At 43.0% G+C, this 15,208-nt stretch overlaps 1 protein-coding gene and 1 long non-coding RNA gene across 3 annotated transcripts in view; both read right to left on the bottom strand.

Annotated features, from left to right (window-relative positions):
* The window catches only part of LOC129527219 (uncharacterized), a 145,420-nt gene that overhangs the window by 11,548 nt on the left and 118,664 nt on the right, over positions 1-15,208 (bottom strand). The gene's annotated exons all lie outside the window — the stretch shown is intronic.
* The window catches only part of PGPEP1L (pyroglutamyl-peptidase I like), a 45,001-nt gene that overhangs the window by 2,882 nt on the left and 26,911 nt on the right, over positions 1-15,208 (bottom strand). The gene's annotated exons all lie outside the window — the stretch shown is intronic.

Consider the following 15,208-nt stretch of genomic DNA (forward strand, 5'->3'; position numbering starts at 1 on the left):
AGCTCACAAAGTGGCAAGGGGCCAAGAAGAGAGCTACAGTCCCCACCGGAAAGGCAAATGCACACAGCAGCACCTGTCTGTAATCCCAGCTACTTGGGAGGCTGAGGCAGGAGAATCACTTGAACCTGGGAGGTGGAGGTTGCAGTGAGCCGAAATAGTACCACTGCGCTCCAGCCTGGGTGACAGAGCTAGACTCTGTTTCAAAAAAAAGAAAAGAAAAGAAAAGAAAAGAAAAATCCAAAGTGTGAAGAAAAAAAACCCCACCAACAACAATACTGTACCCAGCAAAGCTATCCTTCAAACATGAGGAAGAAATAAAGACTTTCCCAGACAGAAGCTGAGGAAATCAATGCCAGACCTGTCTTACAAATCTAAAGAGTTCAACTTGAAAGAAACAGATACTAACATGTAACAAGAAAACTTCTGAAGGTATTAAACTCACTGGCACAAGTAAGAAAACATGTTCAGAATACTCTAATACGGTAATGGTGTTAAGTGAATCATGTACGTCTTAAGTGTGAGACTAAAAGACAAAACTATAAAAAATAATTACTACAGTTGGTTGAGAGATAGGCAACATAAAAAGATAAAACTGAAACACTAAAAAGTCAAAAATGTGGGTGAAGGTTGGTGTTAAATTGTAGAGTTTGTTTTTGATACTTTTCTTTGCAATCAATGTTCAGTTGTTATCATTTAAAAGTAACTTATTATAACTATTGAATTTTTTGTAAGCCTCATGGTAATCACAAAAGAAAAACCTATTAGAGATACATTAAAAATAAATAGCATGGGCCAGGAATGGTGGTTCACACCTGTAATCCCAGCACTTTGGGAGGCCATGGTGGGTGGATCACGAGGTCAGGAGATCAAGACCATCCTGGCTAACACAGTGAAACCCCCCCATCTCTACTAAAAATACAAAAAATTAGCAGGGCATGGTGGCAGACACCTGTAGTCCCAGCTACTCGGGAGGCTGAGGCAGGAGAATGGTGTGAACCCACGAGGCGGAGCTTGCAGTGAGCAGAGACCGTGCACCACTGCACTCCAGCCTGGGCGACAGAGTGAGACTCCGTCTCAAAAAAAAAAAAAAAAAAAAAAAAAAAAAGTGCAGTGTAGCTGAATGGATTTTGAAAAAATAAAAACAAGATCCAACTATACGTTGTCTACAAGACTCACTTTACCTAAAAAGATACGCACAGACTAAAAGTGAAGGGTTGACAAAAGATATTCCATGCAAACAGAAACCAAAAAACAGCAGGAGTAGCTACACTTATATCAGATAAAATTGACTGTAAGTCAAGAATGGTGAAAAAAAAGGGCACAGATGAACATCATATAATGACAAAGCGATCAATAAAGCAAGAGGATATAGCTATTATAAATGTACATGCACCTGACACCACAGCACCTGAATATATAAAACAAATATTAATAGACCTAAAGGGAGAGATTAACTGCAACCAATAATAGCAGGAAACTTTGATACTCCACTTTCAGCAATGGACAAATCATCCAGACAGAAAATCAACAAATAAACATCACAGTTAAACTGCACTCTAGACCAAATGGAAGGAACAGACGTTTACAAAACACTCCATCCAACAGCTGCAGAATACACGTTTTTCTCAACAGCACATGGATCATTCTCCAGAACAGTCCAAATGTTAGGTCACAAAACAAGTAACAAATTTTGAAAAATTAAAATTATATCAAGTATCTTTTCTGACCACAATGGACTAAAACTAGAAATCAATAACAGAAGGAATGTTGGAAACTGCACAAATTCATGAAATTAAACAGCATGCTCCTGGACAATGAATGAGCCAATGAAGAAATTTAAAAGAAAATTTAAAAATTTGAGACAAATGGCAATGGAAACACAATATATCAAAACCTATGGGATACAGCAAAAACTGTTCTAAGAGGGAAGATTATAGCAATAAATGCTTTCATCAAAAAGATAGAAAGACTTCAAATCAACAGCCTAATGATGCACCTAAAGGAAATGGCACTAACCAACCAAACCACACATTAGTAGAAGGAAAGAAATAATAAAGATCAGAGCAGAAATAAATAAAAATTGAAACTAAAAAAGCAATACAAAAGATTGCTGATATGAATAGGTGGTTTTGGGAATAAACAGAATCAACAAGCCTTTAGCTAGACTAAGAAAAAAGAGAGAAGACCCAAATACATAAAATTTGATATGAAAAAGGAGACATCAAAATCGATACCCCAGAAATACAAAGGATCATCAGACACATAATGAACAACTATAAACCAACAAACTGGAAAATATAGAAGAAATAGGCTGGGCACAGTGGCTCATGGCTGTAATCCCACCACTTTGGGAGGCCAAGGTGGGCAGATCACTTGAACCCAGGAGTTCAAGACCAGGACAACATGGCACGAACCCGTCTGTACTAAAAGAATACAAAAATTAGCTAGGCCTGCTGGTGCACGCCTGTAATCCCAGCTACTCAAGAGGCTGAGGTAGGAGGATTGCTTGAGCCCAGAAGGCTGAGACTGCAGTAAGCCAAGATCACAGCACTGCACTCCAGCCTGGGTGACCGTGTGAGACCCTGTCTCAAAAAAAAATAAAAATAAAAATAAATAAATTTCTGGACACATACAACCTACCAAGATTTAACCATGAAGAAATAAAAAACCTAAACAGATCAATAATGAGTAACAGATTGAATCAGTAATAAAAAGTCTCCCGACAAAGAAAAGCCTCTCAGAACCTGATGGCTTCACTGCTGAATTCTACCAAACACTTAATGAGCTGATACCAATTCTACTCAACTATTCTAAAAAATTAATGAGGGGCCAGGCGCGGTGGCTCATGCCTGTAATCCCAGCACTTTGGGAGGCCAAGGCGGGTGGATCACCTGAAGTTGATAGTTCAAGACCAGCGTGGCCAACATGGTGAAACCCCATCTCCACTAAAAATACAAAAATTAGCTGGCGTCATGGCACACATCTGTAGTCCCAGCTACTCGGGAGACTGAGGCAGGAGAATTGCTTGAACCCCGGGAGGCGGAGGTTGCAGTGAGCCAAGATCGCACCACTTCATTCCAGCCTGGGCAACAAGAGCGAAACTCCACCTCAAACAAAAACAACGGCGACGACAACAACTAAAAAGAGATGTACCATATGATCCAGAAGTCTGACTGCTGGGCATATATCAAAATAAAGGAAATCAGTATATCAGGAAGATATCTGCCTTCCCATGTCTTTTGCAGCATTATTCATAATAGCCAGGATATGAAATCAACCTAAGTGCCCATGAATGAATGAATGGATACAGAAAATATGGTAATCATACACAATGGAATATTGTTCAGCCATAAAAAGAATGGAATCCTGTCATTTGTAGCAACATGGATAGAACTGGAGGTCATTATGTTAAGTGAAATAAGCCAGGCACAGAAACACAAACATTACATATTTTCACTCATATATGAAAGCTAAGAAAGTTGATGTCATGGAGGTAGGGAGTAGAATGATGATTACCAGAAGGTGGGAAGGGATGAAGGGGAGGGAAGTATGAAAAGAGGTTGGTTATTGGATACAAAAACGCAGTTAGAAGGAGTAAGTTCCAGTGTTCAATAGCATAGTAGGGTGACAATAGTTAACATTAATTTATTGTACATTTCAAAATAGCTCGAAGAGATTTAGAACGTCCTCAGCACAAAGAAATAAGTGTTTGAGGTGATGGATATCCTAATTACCCTGATTTAATCATCAAATGTTGTGTATGTATGTGTCTAAATATCACTTGTACCCCATAAATATGTACAATTGGCCTGGGCATGGTCGCTCATGCCTGTAATCCCAGCACTTTGGGAGGCCGAGACGGGCGGATCACTTGATGTCAGGAGTTTGAGACCAGCCCGGCCAACGTGGTGAAATTCCATCTCTACTAAAAATACAAAAATTAGCCAGGCGTGGTGGTGCATGCCTGTATTCCCAGCTACTTGGGAGGCTGAGGCAGGAGAATCGCTTTAACCCAGGAGGCAGAGGTTGCAGTGAGACAAGATCACACTACTGCACTCCAGCCTGGGCAACAGAGCGAGACTCTGTCTTAAAATAAATAAGTAAACATGTACAACTATTATGTATTAAGAAAACAATTGAAAAGAGAAGATGTATGGTGAAATAAGCCAGATTAAAAAAAAAGACAAATATGTGATTTCACTTATATGCAGTATCTAGAATAGTCAGATTCTTAAGAGAAAGAACATACAGTGATTACCAGACGTTGGGGGAAGGAAGGCATGGAGGGTTATTGTTAATCAATACAGAGTGTTAGTGTGGGACGATGGAAAGTTCTAGACACGATAATAATGATAGTTGTACAACAATGTGAATGTACTTAATGCCACTTACTTGTACACTTGAAAGGGTTAAAATGGTAAATTTAATGTTATACATCAATGTTACACATATTTTACCACAATTTTAAGAAAATTATGGCTTTCACCATCACCAACATTTTTTAACCTGACTAAAAAGTTTGCTCTGAACGAAGACTAAATCCGTAGTAAATCATTTAGCTCAGGCTAACATCCCTCAGGGATAATAATTAAGTTGGGATTTTAACTAAGCGCACTCTTTTCCATATCAGAAAGCCTTCTAGAGTTCTATGGACTCACAATCTAAAAGTCATTTTCTCATATCACAACAATAAAATCTGAAGCCTAACAGTATTTAAGCTGCTGGTTTGCTGAAAATGTCTCAGGACTTGAGGTGTCCTGAAGAGAAGTCATTATGGATGGCAATTATTCCCATATAAATGCTGTATTGCAAAAACCCAGATCAAAACATAGATGTTTTCCTAGGAACAGAAGAGGCAAGGAGGGGCAGTGGCCACTCCAGAATTTTCTGGTGGCTGAGGCCTGAGCACAGTGAGCTGGCTGGAGGAGGGCATGGTCTTGGTAAGGGAAGCTCATGAGTAGATTATGTTTACTTGCTGTATCTCAGAGACATGAGTAAAGATGAAAATTTTAGTGAATAAACATTTTTACAGATTATTATTTTATTTCACTGAATTATCACAGCAACTTTTCAAGTTAACAAGAGGAGAAACAAGGAGGGCCTGGTCAACTTGGGCCTCATGCTCCTCACCTATATAATGGGTACAACAATACTGTATCCACCATAAGGATTATTAGGACCCCAGAGAGGTCAAGTAAAATGGCAAAAACAACAACAACAACAAAAAGTCTGTAGTGACTTTGGTAAGAGTAGTTTGAGTATGGAACCAGGCCTGGAGGCCAGGCCACAGTAAATATATTTAAAAGTTAATAGAAATGGTCTCTTTCTCTTTTTTTCTCTTGATCAATCTAAATGAAGGTTTATCAATTTTATTAATTTTCTCAAAATATTAACTTTTGGGTTTTGGTTTGATTTCTATTGTTATATTTCTGCTACTTCATTGATTTCTGCTTTCATCTTTACTATTACCTTTCTTCTGCTTAATTTGTTCTGTTAGTTTCTTAAGATAGAAATCAAAGTCACTGATTTGAGAACTTTCTTCTGCTATAATATTGTTTAGTGCCATAAATTTCCCTCTGATATGTTTTAATTTTCATTCATTTCAAAATGCTTGCTAATTTCCTTTTTATGTCTCCTTTCATCTCTGGCTTATTTAGAAGTATCTTGTTTGGTTTCCAAAATTTAGGAAATTTGCAGATGTCTGTTATTGATTTCTAATTAAAATCCACTGTGGCCAGAGAACACACTTTATGTGACCTGAATCCTTTTGAATTTATTCAGACTTGTTTTATGGGCCAGGGTATAGTCTGTCTTGGCAAACACTCCATATGCACATTTAAGAGCGTGTTCCATGCTGGGTGGAGTGTTCTACAAATGTCAGTGAGGTCTGGTAGGTTGGTAGTGTTGTTATAGTTTGCTGTATCCTTTTTGGTCTATGTGTTCTGTCCATTATTGAGAGGGGTACTGAAATCGTTGACTATTAACTGTGAATTTATCTATTCTCCTTAAAGTTCTATTAGTTTTTGCTGCACGTATTTTAGAAGCACTGTTATTAGGAGCATGAATGTTTACATCTATTATGTCTTATTTATTGACCATGGTTCATTGAATGCTTAATACCTAATTGCTACACGACTTTCTGACTCCACATTGTGAGCTCTAGAACACAGCTACCAAGGGAGGTAAAGGTCAGGAATAGTCTTACAAGTGGGCAAAAAATAGGGTGAGCCCAGCAGGCTGTTGGCTGAGGGCTGCTGCCCAAAAGGCATCTTGTGGCTCCCCAACCATTTCCCCATCTCCGGGGGACCCAGTGCCTGAAATTTCACCTCCAGAGATCTTTTCGGTTCATTAGTCCCTGTCTAGATAGTTTTGCAAATGCCTGCAAGAGAGGAAACACAGCAGCACACATGCTTCCCTGATGAAAGAGAAGGCGCTGTGTGTGAGCACTGGGGCCCAGAGTGGAACCCGAAACTGGGAGAGTCGGGGCACCCCTGAGAGGTGCAACTTCCCAAGGCTGGTCTGGGGTATGGAGTAATCATCTGTGATTACAGATGTCAGTGTAGAGTCCAGGGACCTAATTAATGGCATCTCAAACTGGCTCACAGCCTGCAGGCCCAGGCAGGCCTACTGGATTTTGGAATCCCAGATTTGGCATCTGTAATGTAATGCTGACATTTTTCAAGATTTGTACCATGGAAGTGGATGTGAGGATGGAGATGAGAAAAGGTTTGCCCAGTAGACTTCCCTTTTTTATGTTTCTTCCCAAAAAAAAAAACTGTTTAGAATGGAAAATAACTGAAACTTGTCTTCTGAATCCTAGTCCAAATTAGACATTCTGCTGCCCTAAGTAACCTGCCTGATTTCCAGGGCCCCACTTATTTGTGTCTTATTCTCTGGCATTAGGCTGTGTGTGTTGCAAGAGATAAACCATATATATATATATATATATATATATATATATATATATATATATATATATATATTTTTTTTTTTTTTTTTTTTTTTTTTTTTTTTTTTTGAGGCAGAGTCTTGCTCTGTCACCAGGCTAGAGTGTGGTGGCACGATCTCGGCTCACTGCAACCTCCACCTCCTGGGTTCAAGCGATTCTCCTGCTTCAGCCTCCCGAGTAGCTGGGACTACAGGCACGCGCCATCATGCCCAGTTAATTTTTGTGTTTTTAGTAGAGATGGGGTTTTACCATGTTGGCCAGGATGGTCTCAATCTCTTGACCTTGTGATCTGCCCATCTTGACCTCCCAAACTGCTTTGAGTGGATAAAGAAACTGTGGTATATAGATAGGATGGAATACTACTCAGCCATAAAAAGAAATGTATTAATAGCATTTACAGCAACCTGGATGGGATTGGAGACTATTTTTTTTTTTTTTTTTTTTGGAGACAGAGTCTCGCTCTGTCACCCAGGCTGGAGTGCAGTGGCACAATCTTGGCTCACTGCAACTCTGCCTCCCGGGTTCAAGCTATTCTTCTGCCTCAGCCACCCGAGTAGCTGGGACTACAGGTGAGTGCCACCACACCCGGCCAATTTTTGTATTTTTAGTAGAGACGGGGTTTTACCATATTGACCAGGCTGGTCTCGAACTCCTGACCTTGTGATCTGCCTGCCTCGGAGACTATTATTCTAAGTGAAGTAACTCAGGAATGGAAAACCAAACACCGTATGTCCTCACTCATAAGTGGGAGCTAAGCTATGAGGATGCAAAGGCATAAGAATGATACAGTGGACACTGGGGACTCGATGGGAAAGGGTGGGAAGCGGGTGAGGGATGAAAGACTACAAATTGGGTTCATGTATACTGCTTGGGTGATGCCGCACCAAAATCTCACAAATCACCACTAAAGAACTTACTCATGTGACCAAATACCACCTGTTCCCCCAAAAACTTATGAAAATAAAGAACAAATAAATGAAAAGTGTCCAACTTAGTCTAACTTTCAATACAGCTAAACACACAGCCATAAAAACAAAGTGTGGACTCGTGCCATTTCCCTTGGAGCAGAGAAACCTGAACGATCAGGGAGGCATTGTCCTAGGATAGTAAAGGGAGGAGGGAGGAGGAAAAGGTTTCAGGAGGAGACAGACTTTCAAAAGGAAACAAGCCATAGGCCAAAATATGAGAAATAAATATTCATGAGTCCATCCTGATCTAAAGAAATGACTACATAAATAAGTAAACAAATAAGTAAGTGGGTCCAGGAGGAGGACTCAGCTCTCTCATGCACTTGCACTCCCAGTAACTGATGTAACTCCTCTGCCCTGAAGCAGAGAGGAACTCCCCCACCTGAGTGTGGGCTGCGTAGTTACTTCCTTCCAAAGAGGACAGGATAGAAGTGGGGACAAAAAGTAACTGTATGGTGGCCAGTTGCAGTGGCTCACGCCTGTAATCCCAGCACTTTGGGAGGCCGAGGTGGACGGATCACTTGAGGTCAGGAGTTTGAGACCAGCCTGGCCAATAGAGTGAAACCCCGTCGCTACTAAAAATACAAAAATTAGCCAGGCGTGGTGGCATGTGCCTGTAGTTCCAGCTGTTCAGGAGGCTGAGCCAGGAGAATTGCTCGAACCTGGGGGGCAGAGCTTGCACTGAGCCAAGATCACCCCCACTGCACACTAGCCTCAGTGACACAGAGAGACTCCATCTGGAAAAGGAAAAAAAAAAAAAAAAAAAAAAAGTAACTGTATGGTAGAGAGGCCTGACAAACACTCCCTCCACCAAGTAAGATCAAGGTCATCATGGACAGTGCTGTCACATTGATACCGTGTGCCCTTGATCTGACAGGATGAAAGTGACACTTTACCTCTGTCTTCCTCCCCCTAACCTCAGTCTGATCATGAGAAAAGCAGCAGAAAAGTCCCAACTGAGGAACAAACTATCAATTCCTGGCCAGGCTCTTCAAAACCATCAACGTCATCAAAAACTAGGAAAGTCTGGCCGGGCGCGGTGGCTCACGCCTGTAATCCCAGCACTTTGGGAGGCCGAGGCAGGCGGATCATGAGGTCAGGAGATTGAGACCATCCTGGCTAACACGGTGAAACCCCGTCTCTACTAAAAATACAAAAAATTAGCCGGGAGTGGTGGCGGGCGCCTGTAGTCCCAGCTAGTCGGGAGGCTGAGGCAGGAGAATGGCACGAACCCGGGAGGCAGAGCTTACAGTGAGCCGAGATCGCACCACTGCACTCCAGCCTGGGCGACAGAGCGAGACTCCATCTCAAAAACAAAACAAAACAAAGCAACAACAACAATAACAAACAAAACTAGGAAAGTCTGAGAAATGGCCACAGCCAAGACAAGCCTACAGAGACTCGAGGACTTATGAATGTGGTGTTCTGGGTGAGATTCTGGGACAGAAGAGAGGCATTAGGGGAAACTGAGGGAACCCAAATAGACTATGCACTTTATGTAAAGGTAATACATTCCTACTGGTTCCGTCATTGTGACAAATACACCATACTAACGTACAAGGTTAATAATGGGAAGAATTGAGGAATATATATTCTGTGCTATCTTCACAACTTTTCTGTACATATAAACATTTTTAAATAAAAAGCTTCTCTAAAAAAATAAACAGGAAACAAGCTGGAGAGGCTGCTCTGTTTAGCACCCTGGAAAAGGGTGAGGACTCTAGACTTGCTGGGGGCCATGTAGGAAGTAGGGGGACCCACAGTAACATCCGGGAAAAATGTGGGTCATTCTGAAAGATCTATCATCTTGGTCTGGTTTTTCTGGCTTGTCTTCCTGTCAACGTGGGAATGGATTTGGGGTTTAGCTAGAACTAAACATATGACTCACTTGTCTGTGAATAGCAAACTTTTCTCCAAATAAACAGAAAAAATATGTTTCCTTGAGCGTTTACTAGGAGCACGGTGTTTGTGGGGAGGACTGTGAAGCCACAGCAGACACCCTCCATGCACGTGGACCGTGGGGTCTCCTCCACCAAGGTGTGGATTCCATCTGCACTCCCCTCAATCCTTGGGAGCTCCCTGGAGTGCGGCCCCTTGTGCAGGCGGCTGGGGCTATGAGAGCAAAGCCTTCTGCCCAGAGCACAGGCTCTTTGCCATGGACTCACACAGTCCCCATATTCTTGTGGATTCTTGTGTCATTTCGAAGTGAGAATGCAAGGACAGTCCTATTTCACGCTGTTCCAAGGCCAGCGTGAACTGTGTATCACCACTTGGTTACTTCTCTTCCCACTAACAAGGTGGGGCTCACACTACAGGCACCAGACTGAAAAAAGGAGGTGTGAGACATCATGGGAAGGTGCATTTGGGTTATCCAACCATGGAGGCCAATGTTCAGATAACCCATTGAAGCGGGTGCCCAGGACATGGTTGGCGCTGAGCTGGGGGCTATCATAGGTGAGGTCTGTGTAAACTAGAGAGACGTCTGAGGTCTCCCTTCCTCCTCACTCTGGTTATTTTTATCTGAGGCTTTTTTTTTTTTTTTTTTTTTTTTGAGACAGAGTCTTGCTCTGTTGCCCAGGCTGGAGTGCGGTGGCATGATCTTGGCTCACTGCAACCTCTGCCTCCCGGGTTTGAGTAATTCTCATCCCTTAGCCTCCTGAGTAGCTGGGATTATAGGCACCGGCCACTATGCCCAGCTGATTTTTGTGTTTTTAGTAGAGGCAGGGTCTCACCCTGTTGGCCAGGCTGGTCTCAAACTCCTGGCCTCCAGTGATCCACCTGCCTTAGCCTCCCAAAGTGCTGGGATTATAGGCGTGAGCCACCACACCCAGCCTGAGGCTTTCTCATTTTAGTCAAGAAAACAAAACAAACCCACTCTGGACTAACTGGAAAAATGTCTGTCATATATATGCTTGTATTCACCTGGGTTGGAAAAAGGTTTTGTCCTGGGATTTGGTGGGAAGAATAAAGGTTCTCTTGGGGAGAAAAAAAATAATCAAGAGAAACAATTTTCTTTTACTTGGAAAGGTTTGCAGTTACTTCCCTATCCCTGAACAGGGCTCAGCTTTCATCCTAGAGCACCGTTCAGCTTAGAAATTCTTTGACTGTTCTGACTCACTGCTATTCATTAATTATTATTATTTAAAGCAATATGTAAGAAAGGCACCAGGCCACCTCATCTTTGGGGCAAAGAGAAATTATTCTGCATATCAAGTTTATCAAATGTGAGAAGAGCCCTCCCCTCTTGGCTGCCTAGGCTGTATTTTAAGTGCAGTTACGTAATGTCTTGGCCCAATTGACCTGGGGTGTGTTTTCAAAAACCCTTGTTTTATTTGCTGACTCACCAGGCTGAGGCACTTAAGAGCTAAGCATGTAATTTCTTTTGAATGAATATGAGGTGGTAGTGGCTCCAAAATTAGAGTATCCAGAAACCAGGGAATAATGATGTAACTACTGCATAGGTCACTATGTAAAACTTGAGACTAAGAAGGGAAGAGTGCCCGTCCTGGTCTGGCTCAATGTTAAATATTTTGGCACATACTGCAAACAGCATTAAGTCGCTTTTCTGGGAGCTTGTAGGAACTGCCTCTTTTCCTCGTGAACTTTTAGCATGTATAATAATCTTTCTGTATTTTTCTTCTTTTCAAAATATCCTTTTCCCATTCATGAGCAACCACAATAAAAATGCATTTGAGTTATTTGTTAATAGCTCACCTCTCTTAGAGGCAAAATGCTGCTGGTGTAAAATTGAACATTTTTTTCCTTACTATCTGTAATTCCATGAGTTCCCATTTATAATGCCTGGCAGTGGAGTAAGTCGTCTTTTTTTTTTTTTTTTTTTTGATTTTGAGTCTCACTCTGTCGCCCAGGCTGGACTGCAGTGGCGCAGCTCACTGCAAGATCTGCCTCCCGGGTTCACACCATTCTCCTGCCTCAGCCTCCCAAGTAGCTGGGACCACAGGCGCCCACCACCCACCACGCCCGGCTAATTTTTTTGTATTTTAGCAGAGACAGAGTTTCACCATGTTAGCCAAGATGGTCTCGATCTCCTGACCTTGTGAACCACCCACCATGGCCTCCCAAAGTGCTGGGATTACAGGCGTGAGCCACCGTGCTCGGCCTGGAGTAAGTACTCTTTAAACATTGCTTGGTAATGCTCTTGATATTGATAAAGTTGACTCCTGCTGGGAGAATGCAGGAGGATAGGAAAGAAAACTATTCATTCATGTATCTAGTGAACACACAGCCGGGCCCTTGGTGGAGATGGGGATATGTTACGCAGGTCCCTAGAGACAGTGAGATGCTTGTATTGACTCAAGATGCTACGTGGCCTTTTGTTCATTATTCAGCCCATCTAAGTCTATTTCTATATCCGTGTAATGGGTCAAATGAACGTCCATGAACATTACCTTAATACAGCCACTTAGGTGATTATACCTACTATGGACACTTTTGGCTATATGCTGGCACTTTCAGTGGGTACTACCAATGAGGTCCCAAACCAGAATCCCAGTGGAGTCTACAGACATGTTAGTGGAGGACCTGAAGTGACCCAGCATAGCCCAGGAGGAGACAGTGGTCCTGCAGATTGATAGTGAAGAGAGCTTCTAAAGAGGTTGCAATGGACTCTGCCCAGATGAAAATACCACCAAGAAGGGGAAAATGAAAGCTAGAGACTGATAACAAGGACAGTGGAGAAGACAAACTCGACTGGCAGAGGGTACCAGAACCCTGGACGTGGGCCTGCCAGCCTAGGAAACTGCTGCTTCCAGATGCCATTCCTGGTAGTGCTCCTTGCGGGTCATCTGCTGTTACTGGGGCTTCTGTTCTGGTCACCACGCACACGGCCCCATGGTGAGCAAGAAGATTGAGCAGCCTATAGTGCAGTCTATGTCTAAGGCACCGGACGCAGAGCTTGAGGAGGGGCAAATATGAACTCACGGCACAGGGACAGCCACGAAGAGATGGATATAGGGCTGAGGCATCTGGGTGACTATCCTCACTTCACTCACCCTCAGGTCCTCGGGTTCTTCTATCTTTTGAGTTCTACTAAGTTTTAACCCACTAGCTGGGCGCAGTGGCTCACACCTGTAATCCTAGCACTTTGGGAGGCCAAGGCGGGAGGATCACCTGAGGTTAGGGGTTCGAGACCAGCCTGGCCAACATGGTGAAACCTCATCTCTACTAAAAATACAAAAATTAGCTGGCGTGATGGCAGGTGCCTGTAATCCCAGCTACTCAGGAGGCTGAGGCAACAGAATTGCTTGAACCCAGGAGGTGGAAGTTGCAGTGAGCCAAGATGTGCCACCACACTCCAGCCCGGACAACAGAACAAGACTCCATCTCAAAACAAACAAACAAACAAAAAACCCACTCTTGTGCTAGAAGTGATCCTCTTCCTCTGAACTAAATGTTTTCTGACCCCAGGAGAAGAGCGCAAGTGGGCTGAACCTGGCCTTCCCTCACCAGGACCAACTGAGGTTGGAATTCAGGCACCACCACTTTGTGGCATGTGCCCTCAGGCCAGATGTGCAACCTCTCTGAGCACCCCCTTCCTCATCTGCAAAATGGGAACAATTTCAATGCCTCTGGAAAGCAGGAAGAATTCAATGAACTACTCTGCATAAAAAGTCATTTTGAGAATTTATTCCAGCTTTCCGGAAGAAGTTAGCCTTCATTGCTGCTTCCACCAGGCAGCCTTCCCAGCTACCCTCCCCTCCAGGGTACAGTTTCTTTTCAACTTTGCTTGAGCTTCCTCATTATGTTGCTTTCTTCCGTATGTTTTTCAGAATGAAATTAATGTCTTTTCTTCCTCAGATGCCTACAGTGCAGCATGCAGTTCTTCTTAGAATCTGCTTTGTGTTATAATTATTTTGTTTATGGACCATGTCCTCTCCCTAAACAGGAACCCCTATAGGGAACTGTGGTATAAGAGAGTATACTTAGCCTGTGTCTCTAGTTCCAGGCACAGAGCTTCAAAAACCCTTAGAATTTCGTAAGTGATAGACATGTCTTTCATGGGAATGAGGTGACTCATGTGGGCCCCTAAATAGCTTCAGGATGAGATCTGGCCACCAGAAAAAAACAATCAAGTGATCAGAGAGTTAGACTTTCTGGTACCAGATCTTCAAAAAGGGGAGGTGGACTGAAGATTGAGTTTAATCATATGACCATTGATGTAATCAGTCATGTCTACATAAGGAATCTCCAATAAAAACTCTGGATACCAAAGCTAAGTAGAGCTTCTTGATGAGCGTCTGGATGTGCCAGGAGGGTAACGTGCCAACTCCATAGTGAGAGGGCATGGATTTGGGATCCTCCCAGACCTCACCCTTCATAATGAAACTGCAATGTAAGTATAGCACATTCCTGAGTTCTGTAAGTAGTTCTGGTGAATCATTGAACCTGGGGTTGTAAGAACTCCTAAATTAATAGCCATTTGGCCAGAAGTACAGGTGGATCTGGTGACCCCTTGAAGTGTGGCTGGCATGTAAAGTGAGGACAACTTCATGGAGAACTTTGCTCTTAGCCTATGGGGTCTGTGCTAACTCCAGATAATTAGTGTCAAAACTGTATGCAGTACACCCAGTTGGGGTGGAAATGGAAGAGGAAGAGACTAACATAATAATAGTCTTTGTGCTCCACATCAGGAATGGATAAATATGTCAGACTTAAAAGAGCTAATTTAGGCTGGGCATGGTGGCTCACACCTGTAATCCCAGCACTTTGGGAGGCTGAGGCAGGTGGATCAAGAGGTCAGGAGATGGCGACCAGCCTGGCCAATATGATGAAACCTCGTTTCTACTAATAGAAAAATTAGCTGGGTGTGGTGGCATGCACCTATAGTCCCAGCTAATTGGGAGGCTGAGACAGCAGAATTGCTTAAACCCAGGAGGCGGAGGTTGCAATGAGCCAAGATTGTGCCACTGCACTCCAGCCTGGGTGACAGAGTGAGACTCCATCTCAAAAAAAACAAAACAAAAAAAAGAGCCAATTTAATTTTTGATATTCATATGGACATTTGTTATTTCTTTGGCCTTCCTCTGTTTGGGGACACCCCTGATATTGGAGTGTTGGTGGTAGAGTCTGGCTCTCACTACACCTGCTGAAAAGGCCAGACAGTCTCTCCTGCAGCCAGGACAGGGTCACATGACTTAGGCTCAGCCAATATGATGCACTCACCCTCAACATTCCATCAGGAGCAAATGTTTCTGATAGACACAACACCACCAAGTTTCCCAGGGCAGAAGTAAAGCCTGAGGTGGGCAGGGGTGGTGGTGGGGTTGTGGTG

This window comes from Gorilla gorilla, chromosome 16, assembly GCF_029281585.2.
Source record: "Gorilla gorilla gorilla isolate KB3781 chromosome 16, NHGRI_mGorGor1-v2.1_pri, whole genome shotgun sequence".
Lineage (NCBI taxonomy): Eukaryota > Metazoa > Chordata > Mammalia > Primates > Hominidae > Gorilla > Gorilla gorilla.